This window comes from Mus musculus, chromosome 18, assembly GCF_000001635.26.
Source record: "Mus musculus strain C57BL/6J chromosome 18, GRCm38.p6 C57BL/6J".
NCBI classification, from domain to species: domain Eukaryota; kingdom Metazoa; phylum Chordata; class Mammalia; order Rodentia; family Muridae; genus Mus; species Mus musculus.
In genome coordinates this window covers 42614654-42636619 of record NC_000084.6, presented here as the reverse complement: position 1 = coordinate 42636619, position 21966 = coordinate 42614654, and the positions used below count along the sequence as shown (strand labels likewise).

At 44.2% G+C, this 21966-nt stretch overlaps 1 long non-coding RNA gene across 9 annotated transcripts; it reads left to right on the top strand.

Annotated features, from left to right (window-relative positions):
• Nucleotides 1-12802: 12802 nt before the first annotated feature.
• C030004G16Rik lies at nt 12803-21002 on the top strand. Of its 9 annotated transcripts, none has more exons than XR_001782544.2 (5): nt 12803-14583; nt 17190-17278; nt 18319-18540; nt 19208-19413; nt 20678-21002. It is a non-coding gene; the product is annotated as an RIKEN cDNA C030004G16 gene (long non-coding RNA). The 9 variants fall into 9 exon arrangements; XR_003952620.1 differs by having other exon boundaries at nt 18319-18842; XR_877357.2 differs by having other exon boundaries at nt 17190-18540.
• Nucleotides 21003-21966: the final 964 nt, after the last annotated feature.

The window sequence follows — 21966 nt, the reverse complement described above, 5'->3', positions numbered from 1 at the left end:
GAGATTGCAAGGTTGGAGTCCAGAAGACTGACTGGACCTCATACACACAGTGACTATGAAATGCCACGGAGGGACAGGAGGGGAGCACTGATGTAGCTGGTACTGCATCTTTGAGGCCACTCTGGCCACTGCACAAATGAAACCTTTGAAGGGGACAAGATTGAAGGTAGAGAGTATACTTTAGGAAGGCATGGAAGTGGCTGCTCGGTGACACGAACAAAGGTTTACTCATCCCAGACAGGAAATTGATGACAAACCAAAGTTTAACATGATGAACCAATGAGTTTTAGTGGGGTTTCTTAGAGGAATTATGTGAGGGCTCACTTACAGATGCAGAAATGACTCAAAGGCAAGCTGCATCACCAAAGCACATCCCAGCATGGGTGACAGCTCACAAAAGCTGGGAAGCTGCAGTATACAGGCAGCAAGCAGCTCAACAGGTTAGAGAGTGTTCTTTTCTGGTGGTTCAGTTGGTCTGGCCCTCTTCCAGTTAGCTCAGCGACTCGCTATTTCTTGTAGGCAGCTCAGTTTACCCCTGCTTCTTCCAGGCTGCATGGTCTCTGGTTTTCCCATGCAGCTCAGCTGGTCTGAGTCTGCAGCTTGGCTTGTCTGAGAGTGACTCTCAGCAGTCTTTATATGCTTAGGGACCTGGGGGGAAGGAGGCAAGAAGCTAGTGAATCTAGTCAGTTTCAGGAACTTTCTGAAACTTTTGAGTTGCTTATTTTTTTGTCTTAATGACCATCCCTGCAGGATAGAATGTTTCAGTCTCAGAGGAAACTGCTACACATCAGTGACCCAGAAATGATAAACTCTGAACTGGATATGGAGGGAAAATGGAAAAGGTACAATCAATATGACTGATAAACGGGTTTCATGTGAACAGAAAGAGAAGCTAAGCGCGAAACCTCGGCTGACAGCTGAGTTGTTCAGTGGTGACTCTGAAGTGAGGTAGAGAGTGAAAAGCAGGGAAACAACCCAGATATCCCGACAGAAGAATGGTTACAGAAAATGTGGTTCATTTGCACAATGGAATACTACTCAGCTATTAAGAAGGAGGACATCCTGAGTTTTGCAGGCAAATGGATGGAACTAGAAAATATCATCCTGAGTGAGGTAACTCAGACCCATAAGGACATGCATGGTATGTACTCACTAATAAGTGGCTATTAGCCAAAAAAAAAAAGTACAGGATACCCAAGATACAGTCCACAGAACTCAAAATGGTCAACAAGCTGAAGGGCCCAAGTGAGGACGCCTCAGTCCCATTTTGGAAGGAGACGAAAGCAATCACAAGTAGGGAGGGAGAGAAGGACCTAGGAGGTAAAGTAGATGGGGTAAGGAGGGAGAGAGAAACCTGACCTGATATTGGATGGAGAAAAAGGACTGAAGCCCTTAGGACTAGCAGAAAGAATGGAAACAGGCAACCTTGGGGAATAGGAGGTTGGGGGGGAACCTTTCAGAATACACCAGAGACCTGGGAGGTGAGAGACTCTTAGGGCTCAAAGGGAGAGGCCTTAGATGAAATGCCCAACAGTAGGGAGAGGGAACTTATAAGGCCCACCTCCAACAGGAAGACAGAGCATCAAATGAGGGAGGGTGTATTAGTTAGGGTTTTACTGCTGTGAACAGACACCATGACCAAGGCAAGTCTTATAAAAAACAACATTTAATTGGGGCTGGCTTACAGGTTCAGAGGTTCAGTCCATTATCATCAAGGTGGGAGCATGGCAGTATCCAGGCAGGCATGGTGCAGGCAGAGCTGGGAGTTCTATCTCTTCATCCAAAGGCTGCTAGTGGAAGACTGACTTCCAGGCAACTGGGGTGAGAGTCTTAAGCCCACACCCACAGTGGCACACCTATTCCAACCAGGCCACACCTCCAGATGGTGCCACTCCCTGGTCCAAGAATATATAAACCATCACAGAGGGGGTTGCCATTCCACAGTCAAAACTCTTACCATAATTGTTCCTGTCTGAAAGAACTACATGGATGGAAATGGAGAGGAGCCTCAGGAAAAGAAAGTCCAGCGACAGGCCCAAAGTGGGATCGAGCTCAAGGGGAGGTCCCAAGGCCTAACACTATTACTGAGGCTATGGCGCACTCACAAAAAGGGATCTATCATGACTGCCCTCTGAAAGACCCAACAAGCAGCTGAAAGAGTCAGATTTGCACCCAAGCAATGGACAGAAGCTGCTGACCCCTGTAGTTGAATTAGGGAAAGGCTGAAAGAAGCTTAGGAGGGCATTTCTGTAGGAGGACCAGCAGTCTCAATTAATCTGGACCCCCGAGATCTCTCAAACACTAGACCACCAAACAGGCAGCCTACACCAGCTGATATGAGGCCCCCCAACACATATACAACAGAAGACTGCCAAGTCTGTGTTCAATCAGAGATGATGCACCTAACCCTCAAGAGACTGGAGGCCCCAGGGAGTCAGCGGTCAGATGGGGTGGAGGGGGGACATCCTTGTGAAGACAGGGGGTGAGGAGGAGGTGTAGGATGTGGAACAGTCAGAGGGTGAATGGGGTGAGGTAGAGAATAAAATCTGGAGTGTAAAATAAAATAAAAATAAATAAATAATTTAAAAAGGGAATGGGAGAAGACACTGACAGCTGAACTTCCACACACTGCTGGTGAGACTGTGTGGCCACCGCTGTGAAATAACTTTCCCTATTCTCATTAACATTGGACATTTTCAAACCCTATTACTTCATAATATGCAAATATTATATATATAAATATTCATAATGGTGTACTATATATCTTGATAACATACAATATATTTACATATGCAATGTGCTAGTATGCAAATATGTATATAGTATTTGTAATCATACTATACATTTTGATAATATATAATATACTTTTATAAACATAAAACACACAATGGGCTCTTGTTCTACAACCCACCTCTAGGTACATACTCAACAAAAAATACCTGTGGCTACCAGGAGACTAATTTATAAAGCTGTAAATACTATGAGAAAATAGAACAAATACTGTCAATCATAAAACATGCACTGTGTTCTTCCACAAAATAGGATACTATCAATGAAAATTAGTAAGCAACTTTCCATATGGCAGGATGAATAAAATATGAGGTTGAGAAAAAGAAAACAAAAAATAAAAAATATATACATCAACTTAGGTAGGGCTTTATTGCGGTAAAGACGAACAGAGAAACTTGAATACCCTAAATATATGGGTTAGGATGTGTCAGAAGAGTCCCAACTTCAGCATATCAGCATCTTTTTTTTCTTTGGTTTTGGTTTTGGTTTTGGTTTTGGTTTTGGTTTTGGTTTTGGTTTTGGTTTTAGTTTTTCGAGACAGGGTTTCTCTGTGTATCCTTGACTGTCCTGGAACTCACTTTGTAGACCAGGCTGGCCTCGAACTCAGAAATCTGCCTGCCTCTGCCTCCCAAGTGCTGGGATTGATATGAGACCATGCCCGGCTCATATCAGCATCTTGAAGAAGACTGCATTACAGCCTGGAATAGTGTGCCTGTAATAATGATCATGTCACCCTGGAGACACTGAGTCAGCTCAGAGTCTGCAGATGAACAAGGCAAGGAGATGTCAAGTTCACAACAGATTAAAGCAGAGAAGTGGAGGTTGTAGAAGTGTAGCTGGGAGTGAACCAATGTCTAAGCTGTGGATTGAGTATATTCAAACTCTGCTTTTCTTTTAGAATTCTCGTTCTCCCACATTCAGTAGTCGTGTGTGTGTGTGTGTGTGTGTGTGTGTGTGTGGTGTGTGCACATGTGTGTGTGCACATCTGTGTGTGCTCAGATATGTGGGAGCACACATATGTATATACATATGGAGACCTGAAATTGATATCATATCATTTTCCATTCTATTAATGGAGATGGTGAAAGACTCCAAGAGGAGCCCCTCGCTCAGGCCTCAGGACAATAGCGGACACCCAAGAACTCACGACAGACCTAGCTTGTTGCAAACCACATGAGGCTTTGTTTGGAGAAAGCCAGAGCTCTGGGGACGACTCATATTCCACGCAGGGGTAGAGGAGTCCACCTCGAGGGGAAAGAGTTCCCAGTTTTTATAGGCCCTCAGAGGGTAAAGGAGAAGGGGGAGAGTAGGGGATTTCCAGATCTAAACAATGTCTATTCTTAAGAAATGGGTATGGGAGGGGTATAAGGAAAGAGTCTAATGAAGGTGCAGCAATGGGCACACACCTGGTCAGAACATTGGCAGACACACAGGTTCAAGGAGTGGCCAGAGCATTGTGCACCTCTATTTTTCTAAATCAGTGAAGCTAGTTCTGCTAACACTGACGTCCATCTTGCCAATTTCAGGGCTTCTGTGTCCTTTTACATTCTGCCAGGATCTTTCATTGGGACTTCTCACAGGACCAAAGCTCATCATCTGCAGCTACTCTGCCTACTCAGCTGTCCCAGAGGATGTAAGGTTACAGGTAGATACCATTTCTGCCCAGTTTTACATGGGTGCTGGGGGCCTGAACTCTGGACCTCACACTTGTCTAGGGGACAGGTACTTTATCCACTGAGCCAACTCCCCAGCCACATGGTGACCTTTTTTCTGTCTTCAAAAAGGCCAACCACTAACTACCTTCCTTCTGGTGATGGAGATCTCACTTAAAGATAATATCCATCTAGCCACGTGACTGAAATATTTCCATTTATACCACTAAATATGAAAAAGCATAAAAATGTCATTTTTAATGCAGCTAACACTTGTTTTCACTACCCAAGATTCTACCTTCCTTTCTTCCTTCTGGTAAGTCCCTAAATGTTTTCATAGGGTGATCCATATTTTCTCAACCTTAAGCATATATCTTGAACAAAGCAGACCACTTTCCAAACTCCAAAAATGGAGTGGGTAACCCAAGAAGTTCAAAAAGAACCTACCAGGGCAAGCAAACTCTAGGGTTTTGGTTAAGCAGGCAAAGAATACTTAGATATATTCTCATTCTCTTTTCTCTTTCTGGATGAAGAGAGTGAGAGGGAGTTGGGAAAATTAGATACATATTTTGGGGGTGGGGGTCTCATTATGTAACACAGGCTGGACTTGAACTGTCAATCTTCTTGTCTCAGCCGCTAAGTATTCAGATTATAGGCATGAGCCACCATGCCTGCTTATGTGCGGTCTTCTCTTGATGAATGTAAACAAAATCAGATTAAGAGCTGGGATAACTGCTATCATCTTACACCATGGACTAACTCCAATGTAGCACATGTGTTTAAACTGTGGACCGGTGGGTTCTTCTTCCCTTTAAGGGCCAGAGAAGAAATAAAACCAGAAAGTGATATGGATAAAGAAATTATACATGACAAGGAAAATGGAATGTCTTAGTTAGGGTTTTACTGCTATGAACAGACACTATGACCAAGACAACTCTTAAAAGGACAACATTTAGTTGGGGCTGGCTTGCAAGTTCAGAGGTTCAGTCTATTATCATCAAGGTGGAAACATGACAGCATCCAGGCAGGCATGGTGCAGGAGTAGCTGAGAGTTTAATATCTTCATCTGAAGGCTTCTAGCAGAATACTGACTTCCAGGCAGCTAGGCTGAGGGTCTTTAGCCCACACCTACAGTGACACACCTACTCCAACAAGGCCACACCTTCGAATAGTGACACTGCCTGGACTGAGCATAGACAAACCATAACGGGGACCAACCACTCAACAATACACAAAGGTGGGAAAATGGTGAGGCAGCTTTAATTTCCGACCATCAGTGTCAGTCCTGAAGAGTTTACTCTGTGCCAGGTGCTGCTAAATACTTCAAAAACCATCACAGCAAACCTATAAAATAATGTTGCTAGCCCCACTCTATAGGCGGGAAAGCAGATTCAGGAAGATTCCTAGCTTGCCCCAGATAACAGCTGAGAAGACAGGAAGACAGGACATAAATTAAATATTACTCCCAAACCCTTTACAACCCACAAAGAACTCAGAAACAAGCAGACCTCAAGTACCTAAGTATTCCAGAACAGTCCCTGCTTTGTCACTCCTGCTTCTTGCCCCAAAAGACCATAGAATTCCTTCAACTATGCAGTCCCTTGAGAACCCTCATAGAGGCAGTGTGGAGAGGGAAGGAATAGGGGGTTCTGGAGGGGAAACTGGGAAGGAGGATAATATTTGCAATGTCAATAAGTAAAATAACCAATAAAAAAGGGGGAAAGGAAAAAAGGAAAAGAAAGAAAGAAAGAAAGAAAGAAAGAAAGAAAGAAAGAAAGAAAGAAAGAAAGAAAGAAAGACAGAAAGAAAGGAGAGAGAGAGACAAAGAAACAAAGAAAGAAAGAGAGAGAGAGAAAGAGAGAAAGAGAGAAAGAAAGAAAGAAAGAAAGAAAGAAAGAAAGAAAGAAAGAAAGAAAGAAAGACAGAAAGAAAGAAAGAAAGACAAACCAGATGTGAAGGCCTTCTACCTGAGGCTGGCCCATATCTGTAGAACACTAGGGAAACTAAGTGGGCAGATAAACCAGCAGAAAAAACACCTTATTTGTCTTGCAGCTTTGGAGAACAAGCAGTGGTGGGGCTCACACACACCAGGCAGGCGCTGTACCCTGAGCTTTGCTCCCAGCTCAAAAGCTTTTTTTTTTTTTTTTTTTTTTTGGCAAGAATCCATCTCATAAAATGGAACAAGAAAGAAGGTTGGCTCTCATGAGGTCATTTCTCTCAACAGTGGCAGAGAAGTGTATGCTGTAAAATGTCTCATAAAATCCCATCAAATGTACAAATGTCACAGACTCAAGCTGAACAGCCACTGTGTGAGTCATTGGATAGCTGGGCTGAATTCCCAACAGCCAGCCTGCCCCAGGCTCAGATCTTTGTTTACCAGTACAAGCCAATCCATCATGGCTCTCCTCTTAAGCCATGCCCTCCCTCTCCCTGCGGCACACCTCTCTCTCTCTCTCTCTTCCCTACAGTTGCTTGATAGGTTAGTATACTTACTTTCTAATAACAGTTCCAGGAGACCAAAGTCATCCATCTTTCTTGACCTTATAGGTAGACAGATTCTGAATTTAGGTCACCACGATCAGCTACAGGCAGATCCTCTGTATGTCCAAACGATGAGTAACAATGAGTGTAAGAAGTGGGTGCCTTGAGGTACAGAGTCAATTTAGAGAATACTAGTTCTGGTCCAGAGGGGGTGGAGGGAGCTAAGATAGAACTCCCATTCCAAATAGACTACTGTGTAATTCAAAAACCTGAACTTTTTTTTATTGGCTTTACCTATATGCTGCTAATGAAAGATCCCTGGCTCTCCTTACTTCCCAGGGCGTCCCCCAGGGTGGCAGCCTGTGGTCCTCCTAGCACATCTGCCAACCACAGTCCTCCGGTCCTCACAGCCCAAAAGGACAGCTGCAAATACAGACCGCACGCATTTCAGAAAACCCCATCCCCCCATCGTCTACAAACACTGTAGTCCACCTCTACCTAGACGACCAAAACCAGAGAAGCACACTCATTCCTCACTCTGCCAGATGTAAAACCAAGGCACGAGGTGGGACTCGAATCCACGATCTTGTAACCCTAAAACCAAGGCACGAGGTGGGACTCGAACCCACGATCTCGTAACCCTGAAACCAAGACACAAATTCAATAAACTCAGATGGATCCAAACTCAGACTTCGCCGTGCTTCAGAAACATAGGACAAGACACAAACAACCCAACACAACAAGCACATGTTCCAATGTTCGTTTCAGAAAACAGACACTCAAAACAGACACTCAAAACAGAGACACGCACACAAGAGGGGATCCCCATACCTCCAAGTCGGTTCTTGGGTGTGAGGGGTGGTCGCGTTTCCCAGCCAATGCACCAAATGAAAGATCCACAACGTGAGGACTCCCCCACGTTCTGACTCAGGAGAGTTGACACCCCAAAATCACCCACAAGAAACGGTCTTGCTGCAAACTGCAAGAGGATTTTTATTCAAGAGCGCTCTTGGGCCCATGGTCATACACCACACAGGGGTAGAGGACCACGGCGGCCCGAGTAGCTGGATAAGGAGGTATTTAAAGGAAGAAACCACAACTCAAGGAAGTGGGGAGGGCGTTGTTGGAAAAAAATACCAAAGATACCAGTTAAGAGTCACAAGGAAGTACAAAGTCACAAGTGTCACAAGGAATACCTGGTAATTGTTAACTCTCAAGACAGTTTCTAAGAGCCCCTAGCAATAGCACATTTGCATTGCAGGTTCTGGTAATGGTCAGGGTGACTTTCTTTGAATGAACACTCTTTGAACCCAGGAAGCGGGTGGATGGAGGAATGTGCTATCTGTTTTATGATTAGCATACCTTCAAGCATTGAGTCGCAAAGGCCACATTCCCAAGCCTGGCCTAAAGGCCTAGAATCATTCCCCACTTCTACGTGTTAGTAGTTCTAATCTTTCACTAACTACTTTCATGAAATGAACTCTCAGAGTTCTGTCAGACCATGTCTCACTACTATTAACTGCTCAGTAAACAGTACCTACATGGCAGATCCCATCACTGTCACCACAAACCAATGGCATAGATACTGTCGTCCCTGCGTTAAAAGACAAGGATGGCGCCTGGAGAGATGCCTCAGTGATGGAGGGTGCTCGCTGTTCTTCCAAAGGACTTAAGTCTGGTTCCCAGCACCCACACACAGTATGGCTCACAAGCACCTGTGACTCCAGCCCCTGAGGATCCAACACCCTCTTCAGCACTCTATGGCACCTGCACATATGCACTTAAATAAAAATAAGAATGTTTTAAGGAATTAAACTGAGATTAGAAAAGTATGTCCTCTGACCTAGAATAACACTACCACCAGAAAAGCAATCCAAATCTGGATCTAGACAGCAATGTGGGGGAAGCAAAATACCTTTTGGTTGGTCTGAAAACCACAGCATATTTTCCTATGGTTCCAAGTCTTTGCCAACCACAGAATATCCCAACTCACAACCCATAATTTCTTCAGTGAATCTGGCAGCACCTTTTGCTCCTAAGGAAAGGTTTAGTTTGCCTCACAGTTCACCATGACAAGGAAACCATGCTGTGGGAGCCTGAGACAGCTGCTCACATTGCAACCACAGTCAGGAAGCAGAGAAATGGATGCTGGGGATCAAGTCACTTTCTCCTTTTTATTTAGTCCAGGACCCCAGTCTATGGCATGGTGACACCCATTATCAGTATATATACTCCTTCCTCAGTCAGCCTAATTGAATAATCCATCTCAGGTGTGGCCAGAGGATTTTCTCCTAGGTGATGAGAGATCCTGTCAAAGTGACTGTCAATATTAACCATCACCGCATATAGACTATTTTCTTTATTTACAAAGTTAGAACCCATCAGTATCTCCTTGTGCAGACCTACTCCTCTGCTTCTCTGTCCTGATCAGACTAACAACTTGATGGAGAGAATGGCTTGTACAAAGTTGGTAACAGAGTCATTAAGCTCTATTATAATAGGGAAGAAACTCCTTCCAAAGGTCCTGGTCTACACTGGGTCCATACTCAACATCTCTTTTGCATCTCTAGCCTAGGTTCCTGCTTTTGCTGCAAGGTCCTTTTCCCTGACTCTATATCTCAAAGAGAATTTTGAAAATAAGATCTCCTACCTCCTACCGGAAATGAACTCTTACTAGAACATCTAATAAGAAATAAATATACTCTTTAAGCTCTCACCTTTCTTACTCTCTAGCCCTCCCTCTCTCTCTCCCTTCTCCCCCTCTCTACGTGGCCATGGCCAGCCTCTCTCCCTCTTTCTACCTTCTCTCTTTCTCTCTGCCTTTCTACAATAAAGCTCTAAAACCATTAGAAAAAAAAAAAAGAAATATAAAGTCAACCTTGAAGAGAGTGGGAAGGGTGCAAATGACCAAAGTTTGTGATTCACATTATCAGACTTCACCAGAATTCAACACACCCATGACCCCAAAGCCAGGGCAAATTTCTCTTTATGCTGAGCTGATATTTCCTTTCCTCTCTCTACCATAGAGAAAAGAAGAGAAGAGGAGGAGGAGGAAGGAGGGAAAAAGAATAAAATCTAACATTCTTTTTGCCTCACAATTCAGCAATGTTAAACCAATAGAGGTTGAATAAAGTCAGCTGCAGTTCAATACATGAAAGAATATTCTCACTCACAACAGCCAGTTGCAAACTCTCTTACGAGGCATTGCACTTCCAATATCCCGTCTTCTCATGAAGGTGCAAGAAGAAGAGATGGCTATGAAGAAGAATGTCAGTGTCTGTGAGTAAACTCTCGGATACAGAATAGGACATTCCAGGCTTGGAAATTCTTTGAACCAAATATCACTGAACATATCAAAGAGTTCTCAGGAGCCTGAGCACCAGGCCAGGATGGCATAGAAGAATTGTGTATGCAAGTGAGCCTTGAAGGCAGATGACTCCAAAGCTCTCTTACATAAGTAAGCTCTCCATGTCTGATAGACCGCTAGAAACAGTTGGCTATCCTTTGAAAATGTTTGTCACCGTTACATCAAGAGATTGGTGGACATGCCTATCAAAGCCGTTAATACTTCTTAAGTCTATAAGCATCTGAAAAAGGCAAACCACCAGGACCCATGTGTAGCGTTCCATTTTAATAGATGTAAGATTTCTTCAAGTCAATAAAAACATAGTAGGCATAGCGATAGCAGTATGAGCTAATTTACTTTCAATTGGCTGTACATCTGCCAGAGCCCACACAAAGCCTCCTGGAATCTTCCTAAGTGCCCTAGAAAGTGATTTCCCATTTTTCACACATAGAAAATTAGCTTTCAAGATGTTAGGCAGCATGTTCAGTGCATGTGAGCTCCTAACAACCCTGTTTTGAGTTACCATGATGCTATTCCAGGAAACACGGTCCCGTGAGAAAGCCTGGGGAGAGCAGAAAGGGAATGTCTCTGCTCAGATAAGCATAATGGCGCTCTTCTCACGATGAACATTAGCATGATAATGGCTCCAGAAGTTTTTCCATAGTTCTTTAAAGGACTAGCACAGGTCTGGGCATTCAGGAGGCTGCCAATATAAAGCTCTAAAAATAGTACCATTCCCCTGCTCAGAATTACCCAGCTCCCATGCAGAACACATGGAAGAAGGGGAGCCCAGATGAAAAGGGAGTTGGGGCTCACAGAGAGACACAGCTTGCAAGAAAGCATCCAAGGCAGGCTGGCGGATGCATTATGGGTAACAAGATTATCGATGTGTCTCTAGGTTTTGATTGAGGCTCTTGAAAAACTCCAGACTCCGCCCATGTCCCACTATTCCCACTCAAACCACTCCAGTCCAAGCCAACATCATTTCTTCCCATCATCTACCCTCTATAGCAGAGATGAAAACAATCCCCTGCTACCTTTAGCCACAGCTCTGGCATTTTGGCTAACGGGTGACAATTTCCCAAAACCACGGTAATTCATTTCCAGAACTAAAATAATTTGTTTTGCTAGAATCTTACCGTCCTCAACACTGTTGATTCTGGGTACCAACTGACCATAAGAGATGTTTATAATCACCTGACACTTTTTGTTTTGTTTTGCTTTTTGGGTGTTTTGGTTTGTTTGTTTGTTTGTTTGTTTTGATTTTGAGACAGGGTTTCTCTGCATAGCCCTGACTTTCCTAGAACTTGATATGTAGACCAGGTTGCCTTGAACTCAGAGATCACCTGCCACTTCCTCCTGTGCTGGGATTAAAGGTGTGAGCCACCACCGCCACCCAAACCACCTGCCATCTTTTACTCAAGGGTCCCCACACTCTGATCATTCCTAGCAATAGCCAATCTCTGGCCTAAAAAGGAGCCCTTTCATCTCTGTGCCTATTCCCTATCTCTCCCCAACTTTGCACCCATAGCTACCCCTAGTCTGTAATCTCACAGCAAGCTCTCTGGCTTCTCAATCCAACACCTTCCTGCTGCAAGTTTTTCTTGGGTTGAGCCTCCACTGCAGTAGAGTTCTAGTTTTTCTGTCTGTCATTCCCCTGACCCACTTGTACAGCCACACGACCAACCACAACTTGCCAAGCACCCCATCCTCCTTTCTGACCTCTGCAGAGGGGGCTAGGCGTCAAGCTTCATCTCCCTGGTATAATCTCTGGTTTCTGAAGACAAATCTACTTCCATTGTCATTTCTAAAAGTCTGGTTAGTTTCTGAATGATGTAAAACTGCTTCTGAGTATAAGTAAAATTTTATACATTGCAAAATATTTATTTTATTTTATTTTTTTTAGGCTGTGTGGTGGTACATACCTTTAATTTACCTTCAAAACACTGAGAAGGCAGATGCAGGCAGATCTCTGAGTTCAAGGCCAGCCTGGTCTACAGAGCAAGTTCTAGGACAGCAAGGACAGAAAAATCCTGTCTCAAAAAACCAAAAATACTTTTTTTTTATGAAGATTTTTTTAAGATTGATTTATTTTTATTATATGTAAGTACACTGTAGCTGTCCTCAGACACTCCAGAAGAGGGAGTCAGATCTCATTACCAATGGCTGTGAGCCACCATGTGGTTGCTGGGATTCGAACTCTGGACCTTCGGAAGAGCAGTCGGGTGCTTTTACCCACTAAGCCATCTCACCAGCCCAATACTTATTTTTGAAGTGAGAGTTTTATAATAGTTTATAAAAGAGATGTTTTCTTATTTTAGGCCTCAGGGCTATTTTTGGACCCACAAATAAGTGTTGAGCCTCCCTCAGCAACTTTAACTCTTGATATTCAAGTTTTATAATCTTTAAGCTAAATGTGATATCGTTCAGCATGAAAAAAAAAATGTTTTTCCTTTTTAACTTGACAAATTATGCCTGCTTTAAAAGTCTAAAAAAAAGCTGAAGTAATATAAAAACATGGGGAAATTAATAGCAAGATATTTGAAATCTTTGCAAAATTAAAAAAAAAAAACTTTGCATACATTTTAAACACAGTCCACATCCATCAGACTTTTAAGTCCCAGACTGTGCCTCTCTCTCCAGTCACCTCACCCCACAGTCTCCTGCCCCTCTCCTCTTTCCCTCAGCAGACTTGAAGCTCCAGAATGTTCTCTGTGAACTGGGTCCTCCTTCCACCAGGCTTCACAAGCAGCTCAGATCCCCACCCCCCACCCCTTCCTCCTGCCCTGCCCTGGTTCACCACCGTCACAATACACACTGCCTGTCCTTGTGTGCCTGCTCTCTGCCCTTCCCACCACAGGAACAGCTGGAGAACGGGGGCTCATCTTATACACAGCTAGCTGCTCCTACAGGCACACATACTTCACAGGCAAATGGAGCCACAGTCGCCGGGCTAGCATTTTTTTGAGGGAATGAATGAAGGTAATTGTGTGAAGTTTTAGGAACAGGACAAAGAAGGGCATGGGACACCTTACTATAGCATAGAACTGGCCAAATATCAGTGTCCTAGTTAGGATGAAACACCATAACCCAAAGCAAATTGGCATGGAACCCTTCCACATCACAATCCAACATCAAATAAGTGAGGGCAGGACCCAAGCAGGGCAGGAACCTGGAGTCAGCCACTAACGCAGCTTGTGTGCTTGCTCAGGCTGAGTTCTTATGGAACCCATGACCACCAGCCCAGGAGTGGCCTCTCCTGCATCAATAACTAAGAAGTTACCCTGCAAGGCTTACTGACAACCTGATCTTATAGAGGCATTTTCTCAACTGAGGCTCCCTCCCCTCTGGCTACTCCAGCTTGTGTCAAGTTGACAGGAAACTAGCCAGGCGCAGTCAGCTTCACACAGACCCACAGAGACTTTGAATGTACGGTATTAAGAAATGGGTAGCTCTTGATGCCCCGGTGTAGAGGAATGGGAGGTGGGGAGGCAGGAGTGGGTTGGTGGGTGGAGGAATACCTCCATAGAAGCAGGGGGAGGGGCAGGATTAGAGGTTCCCCAGGGGAGAGACTGGGAAAGGGGATAACATTTGAATTGTAAATAAAGAAAATATCCAATAAAAAAGAAAAGAAAAGAAATGAGCTGCTCCCTAAGCCTGGCCACTGGAACTTTGCAATGGAGACCAACAAATTCAATCCCTACAGCAGCAAGCATTAGAATTGATGACTGATGTCTCACTCACAAAATGAGGAGCCGGTCTGGGAGAGGTTGAGTCACTGCCTGGCAGCAGAGCCTGCGCCCCCACGTTCTGTCTGTCAGGCATTCTGAGGTGCCATGCTAGGCTATATTTAACTCGTGGCATTTGCCATCTTCTCAGCCAGCCATTTTTGGTACCATCTAGGGCTGTCGGAAATGCTCTCCCTGAGGAGCTGACTGGGAGAAAAGTGTTGTTTCAGACCCGGTCAAAACTCCAGAACTACAAGGAAACTTTTAGAAATGAGAGCATTGTGTTTACATTCGCATGTCCCCTTTCACCTGATGAGGTGACACTGGGAAGACACACCGGAGAAGAAAGCTAAATACTTCTGAGGAACTGGCACTGAATTCCAAAGCTGCCAGAGATGGTACTGGATTGGAATTTACAACCTTTCATTTTCCAGGCTCCTCTTAATGTGATTTCGCCTGCAATGATAGCTCTGGCTGACAAATAACTGACGTGGTATCTAGCGCAAATGAAGAGCCGCATGATGCTGAGACTATCAATCTATCCAGTTTTCGGCTTCCTTTCTCCACATCCCTGATGTGCCCAGAGGTGAGTGGGGGAGGGAATGTCATACTGAGCCTGAGGGTGAGAAGGATATAACGGTGTCAAATTAGTGTCTCCAGAACCGTGTAGGGGCGAGGAAGGGACTGGGCGAGGAGGGGACTTGGACTCCGCAGCACCTTGTTAAGGCTCCCTTGAGAGTCATTGTGCTGGCAGAGTGGCAAGTCTCAGTGACGAATGGACTTCCATGCCTTTATGTCTCAGTGTTTCTTCTCAGCCCTAAGATGACTGGGGGGGGGGGGGGGGGGAATAGTACACACACACACACACACACACACAACCAAATGCACGTGCACAGAGAGAACAATGTACACAGGCACATGAGGCTCAGCAAAAGTCTTGATTTTCAGAAGGCCTATGAGGGTGTCCCCCGCTCTGGCTGAAATATCAGTGAACTAGCTACAGGGTAAGTTCTGTTCTTAGCAATAAGACTGGAAAAGATCCTCCCAACTGGGAAACATGACCTTTTGAACAAATTTTGAGTGGAAGAGAAGAAGAGATCCCTCACTGTTAATTCCCAAGCTCCCTTTCATTAAGGGATGTATTAGTCAGGGTCCTCTAGAGTCACAGAACTTATGGATAGTCTCTATATAGTAAAAGAATTCATTGGGGCTGGAGAGATGGCTCAGTGGTTAAGAGCACTGACTGCTCTCCCAAAGGTCCTGAGTTCAAATCCCAGCAACCACATGGTGGCTCACAACCATCCATAATGAGATCCAACTCCCTCTTCTGGAGTGTCTGAAGACAGCTATAGTGTACTTACATATAATAAATAAATAAAATATTTAAAAAAAAAAAAAAGAATTCATTGATGACTTACAGTCGGCAGCCCAATTCCCAAAAATGGTTCAGTCGCAGCTGTGAATGGAAGTCCAAGGATCTAGCAGTTACTCAGTCTCACACAGCAAGCAGGCGAAGGAGCAAGAGCAAGACTCCCTTCTTCCAGTGTCCTTATATTGTCTCCAGCAGAAGGTGTAGCCCAGATTAAAGGTGTGCTCCACCACACCTTTAATCCCAGATGGCCTTGAACTCGGAGATTTAATCTTCTGGAATCCATAGCCACTATGCTTCAAGATCTCCATACCAAGATCCAGATCAGAATCTTCTATCTCCCAGCCTCCAGATAAGGGTCACTGGTGAGCCTTCCAATTCTGGATTGTAGTTCATTCCAAATATAGTCAAGTTGACAACCAGGAATAGCCACTACAAGGGGTTTCACTAGGTGTTTTTTATTCCAGCTTGGCCATATGGTAGCCTTTCAGTCATCGTGGAGATAAACAGCCTTTTAGCACTGAGAAGAGTGTGTGGAGAGCACAGATGTCAGGTGGCTGCTGTTGTCATCACCCTAGGCCATAATCCTTACCTGACATTTCTAGTGTCCCTAAAGACACCCACTACACCCAAAATAGCCAACAGAACATGTTTCTAATGACCATTATACCACCTAGCCCTTCACGGTCATGGCCATTAGCGTCAGAGTAATTAAACTGCCTTCCTTTTAAAACAGAGATGACTCCCATAACAGCTTGCCCTGGTGTCCTGTATGTACTCTATTCTAGGAAAGACACAGTTAACATGCAAAGGAATGTTTGTATTTAAGATTTAAGATTATCTTGCCCTGCCTAGCTTAGGTAAGGGACAGAATTCTGAACTGGTTCCTCTGCCCTGACATTCTGACAACAAAGTTTCTAATGCTTTTTAACATATACTTTTTACTAGCATACATCAGCAATACAGGATAGCTTCATATATTTCCATGCACGTATACAATGTGTTTTGATCCTATCCACTTCCCACCACCCTCTCTTGCCCCACACATCCTCTCCTGCTCACTTTCATTCATCCAACGAGTTGTCCTTTTACGTTGGGAGAGGGTGACCCAACTGATTTCACTAGACTCGCTCACGGGATCTTTTGAGAAGGATTGTTTACAGAAGCAAGACAACTTAGCAGCACCTGAAAAAAAAAATGTTTTTCCTTCTACAACAATCATTAACTGCCTGGAAATCCTCTGGTATGCATGCAGGGATGGACTGCAGTTTCACAGGCCTGCCCAAGCCCCTCCATACCCTGTGGTAAGATGCTGGCCCACTCTTGTGTGGGTAATTGCAGCTGCTGTGAGTTTGAGTGCATCAGCTTTTTCATGCCTGAAAGACATCATCCACAGCATCCTGCCCCTTCCCCTGGCTCTTCTATCCTTTCCATCCCCTATCCCACAGCGTTCTTTGGACCTTGCAGGGAGCGATATGCATGTACCATTTAAGGTTAAGCACACGACAGTCACTTCTTCTCAGCACTATGACCAGTTATGAGCCTCTGCAGTAACTGACCAAGGCGTTAAGTGATAGGTGTGCACATAAATATTTAGAGAACAGCTTAGCCATCGTGTGTCCTTTTAGCACAACATCAACAGGCTCTCTTCCCTACTGGGGCTTATGACCTTGCCACCCTCAAGCCAATCAGAAAGGACTTAGTTACCTCCGTAAAAGACATACAGCTATTGCACAAGTGGGCCACAGCTTGCAGGGCAGGTTGATAGTGTAGCGTGAAAAATCCATGACTGAATAAAACGATTGAATTTTCTCTCCCAGCAGCTCATGAAGCTCCTTCCTGCACTATGTGGGCTGGCCACCAGGAGGAAGCCCCCAGCTTAGTCCCAGCTTGATTTCTCTGTATCCTACAAGTATGTGTGATGTCCTCAGCAATAGAATCTTACTCCCTAGTTCTGTTGAGCAACCAACAACAGTAAAAGTCGCGTGTATTTGGAGAGCAAAAAGAGCCAACCTGACGAACAACTCATAGACATCCCATGTTGTTACCCACTACCGTACATGAACTGCTAGTTGACCAAATTCAAACATCACTTGGGAGGGAGTGGTCGGGGTAGGACCGTGGAAACATCTCTATTGAGTTTGTATCATCCTAGAATGTTGCGATCTGCTTTCCTATTTGATAAAATATCTATAGTCATAAAAATAATAGGCGCATTATTAATTCAAACATAACACAAACTCTATCCCCCCATAATATGAGGATCAATGTCCACTTCTTAAAATTTGGCACCAGCGAGACTGAGGTCATACATAGGGTGCCCCCTAAATTTAAAATGATACTTATCTAAAAGGATTTGTCTGGGGTCAAAGTCCACAGCCTAGTCAGTGTCTCAGGGGTCTCCAGGACCACTGTACCAAGCACAGTATTTAGAGACTACATCAAGTGTATGACTCCATGGGATTTCACATTCTGTAATGGTGAAGGTATCTGTTAACAAAGGAGCAATATTTCAAGGAAAAATCTAGCATACTAAATATGCACGGCTTTTAACTTGCATCTTTTCATATGGCAGTGTGCCTCCTTTTTTTAGATATATTTACTTCATGTTTATGAGTGATTTGCCTGCATGTATATCTGTGCACAGTGTTCGTGCCTGGTGCCTATGGAAGTCAGAAAAGGGTGTTGAATCCTCTGGAACTGGAGTTATTGGTGGCATCATTGAATGCTGATAATCAAATCTGGGACCTCTGGAAGAACAAGTGTTCTTAGCCACTGAGCCATCTCTCCAGCCCCACATTGTCCCTCTTTCTTCTTAAGCTCCTGAGCAGAGGTGCCCCCTGGGTGTCAGAAAGCAGACACTTCAGAGTCACTACCTGCCTTAGTCAGTTTTGTGGGATTCGGACAATGCTCCCTGCCCTTCTCCATACTCATTTTCTTCATCATCTCTAGGACAGTGTTTCAGTGGGAGGAGTTGATTCCCAAGGAAGCCCTGTCGTGCTGAGAGAAAAGCCAAGTTCTGAGCAGTGAGGACACTTTCTGCTTTCATTCCTATTTTGAAGGAGGTGATGCGAGAAACAAGAAACATCTTTGCTCATGCTGATGCAGCAAATCTGGTAAAAGGTTTATACCAGAAACTACATCTGGCTTCGGACACTCCCACTCATGTATAGGGTCAGTCTTAAATCTGAAAGCATGGAGATATATAACTCTTTTATATTTTTATAAGAAATCAAAGACTAACAAGCCTTCACCTATATTTCCTATGTGGTTGGTCTCAGAATTTCTGGGTCCTTTAATTGAAACACATGGCATTGGAAATTGGATTGTTGTTGTTGTTGTTGTTGTTGTTGTTGTTGTTTACAAAACAGTCAGAGGAAATCCAAAAGTATGGAGTATCATGCCAACCTCCCAGGCCTTAGGAAACCATTGACCAATACCACAGCAATGCGTGTGAAGTCTCTGCCTTTATATAGGTGAGTTCAGGGTGTGAGCTTTCTGGAGGTGTTTAAACCAATAAGGAGATACTCTCATTTAATTCCAGTTAAACTTCAGTGAGGCTGCTAGAGAGATCTCAAGTCAAATTCTAACCATGTAGGCTAAATCTGAATAGAAACAAAGACAGCCTCTGGCCCATCCGTCTGCTTGGTAAGCTTCCCTTGATGCAGACTCACTCTCCCATCTAGGTAGGCAGTAGGGCAGAGGAACAGTTGAGAGCAGAGTATAATGACACTGTAGGTGTGGATAAACCAATGAGAGCCCTTATGTTTGTGTGCTGACTTAAAAAGAAATACTAAGGGCCAGAGGAAGAGGAAGTTTACTGTGAGATTGTGTTTCCTAGAAATGTCGGGGAAACTACTTCCATGAATTCTCACCAGCATGGCTGCCTAAACAAGATCTGAACAAAGACCACATCAAGAGACATGTCACATGAAAAAGGGAGAGATCCTGTGGCATGAATCTTACAAGCAACTAGACAATGGAAGGAGTAGGAGAAATCGCCTTCCCTGGGGAAGAGGTCCCAACCCTGAAGTCGTTTACATACAGGTAATATCATATACATACTGGTAATATATGCTGATATCATATATATAATATCAGCAATTAAAGACAAACAGATCATGAATTTGAGAGAGCACAAGAGGACATATGGAGGGGCTGGCAGGAGGAAAAGGAATGGGGATAGCAATTATATTTTAGCCTCAAAAATAATAAAAATATTAAATAATTGTAAAAAGATTATACCAATGTCAGAAGTATTAAAAATGTGTGCATACCTCAGACACACATGTGCACGCACATACACACACCTCTAAATAGAAGAAGATATAGACAAAGCAGAAGAGGGAAGCCAGGTGCTAGCTGGGGGCTTTGAGCCTGGCTGTCACAGAGGCCAATGACACAAACCCAGTCCACTTCCCAGTTTTATTCAAAGACAGTTTGCTTAAAGTTGTATGAAATTTTCTATCCCATGAATTTTTGTATAGTGCTGATTCAAACCCATATGCATGTGTGTTCCCAGCAGTACAGGGGAAAGCAGCATTGACACAAAAGGGGGCTGGGAGTGCCTAGGGGTTAGAATGGCAGCTTGAAGAACCTGGAGTTAGAAGGAAGCCATGCAGAACTGCAGATGCCAAGCAGATAAACATGATATAGCCGTGAGCCTGCAAGGCCAAGGAAGCAAGAAATCAACAGCAGTATCAACACTGTTGTCAGCAGGTGCCCGGCTTTGCCATATCTCATGCGGCTCCAACCTTATCATCTTATGACATGTCCTTAAACGTTCTCCCAGCGAACAGAATCTGATGCGCAGGAAGGTTCATCTGTTAACCCAGCAGTAAGAAGAAATGTGACACAGGTCTACCCAGCTTTCAAGCTTTGATCCTGAGAGTCCTTCTGGATCCCCAGCGGGTCCAGTGAGGGAAGGGAAGCAGCCTGCCAGGCCGTAGGCTAAAACCCTCGCATCTAGAACAGGTTCACGTCCTGCTTACCCCTCCCTAGTCCAGCAACTGGTGACGTCTTTTAAGTGGTTTCTTATGGAGTTGAATGTTTTGCCAGCATGTGTGTTGGTGAAGCACATGCGTGCAAAGCCAGCAGAGACCAGAAAAGGGTATCATGTCCCCTAGAATGGGAGTGACAGGCAGTTGTGCACAACTCTGTGGGTGCTAGGAATTGAACCCAGGTCCTCTGAAAGTGCAGTCAGTATTCTTAATGGCTGAATCATCTCTCCGGCCTTTGATGGCTTTTCTAAAAGCCAATTTTCACACACACAAACTCCAGTTAAAGCCATTTCTATCAAAACTTCCCTTAGGAATAACACGACTTACAACATCTGCAACAGGAACTGACGAATCCCAGGAAGAGGTGGGAGCTTGTGCCAGTGTGGGTGCCCACTCAGTTCTGACCCTGCAAAACCAGCGCTGCAGAATTTCTTCTATAGACACATGCACAAATGCTATCCCTCTTGGACCTACAGGAGGCAACAGCCATTGTTGCCCTGTCCTTTCTCTGCTGCCATTTATGAGCTGAGCTTTTAACCAGTCTGCCACAGCCATGCCTCAGGTCTCCAGGCTACAGCCTACGATGTGTTATCTTCTACTAATAAATGCGTGGAATTCATCTCTGGTTTTTTGTCACATGGTGGCTGCTTTCTGTCTTGGGACTTCAACTAACAATAGTTTTATCCAGTCGGTTGGTTTGGGGTTTTGTTTTGGTTTTGGTTTTGGTTTAGTTGGAGCTATAGATTTCAAGAAACAAACAAACAAAAAAAAATGGTATTTAATTCAAAATGACTCCCGAGCTTCAGGTACTTTGGTATGTTCAGATGGGTGAAAAGGATTAAACAAAGGGGACTTTAATCATCTCAAGTCGATAGCGAAGGCAGTTCTGCTACATGGAGAGGAAACCTAGTCTTGGGTCTTTTCTGCAGAACAGGCTGTTATCATCCTTCCCATGTCTGATAGAAATGCAAGCAGAGTTGAAGTCCCTTTCCTCTGATGGATTCTGATACCTTCCATCCCATGGGGTTGAGCCCCAGCCCTGCCGCATGTTCATATGCAACCCTGATAGAGTTATTTTTTCTGAATTCCAGTCTGTTCTCCTACAGAATAGGAACAGTGACAACCCATTAGTTACTTTACTGTTGCTATGATAAACACCTCACAACCTAAAGGAGGAATGTTTGCTTTTCTTGCAGTTTCAGAGGCTTCGGTGCATTGTGTTTGGGAGGCTGTGGTAAAGAAAAGCAGCTCATATCATAGTTGTCAGGAAGCAGAAAAATTGATAAAAGAGTGGGTCAGAGAAAGATATAGACCCATGGGCCTTCCCCTTAATGACATGCTCTCTCCAGCTAAACCACATCTCTTAAAATTTTTAGGAACAGCCTGAATACCAGGTGTGGTAGCACATACCTATAATTTCAACACTCAGAAAACTGAGGTTGGAGGATTACCAGGAGTTTCAAGTCAGCCTGGGAGACACAGCAAAACTCTGTCTTTGTGTTTTGTTTTGTTTTGTTTTGTTTTGTTTTGTTTTGTTTTGTTTGGGGGTTTTGGTTTTTGGGGGGTTTTGTTTGTTTTGGGGGTTTTTGGTTTTGTTTTC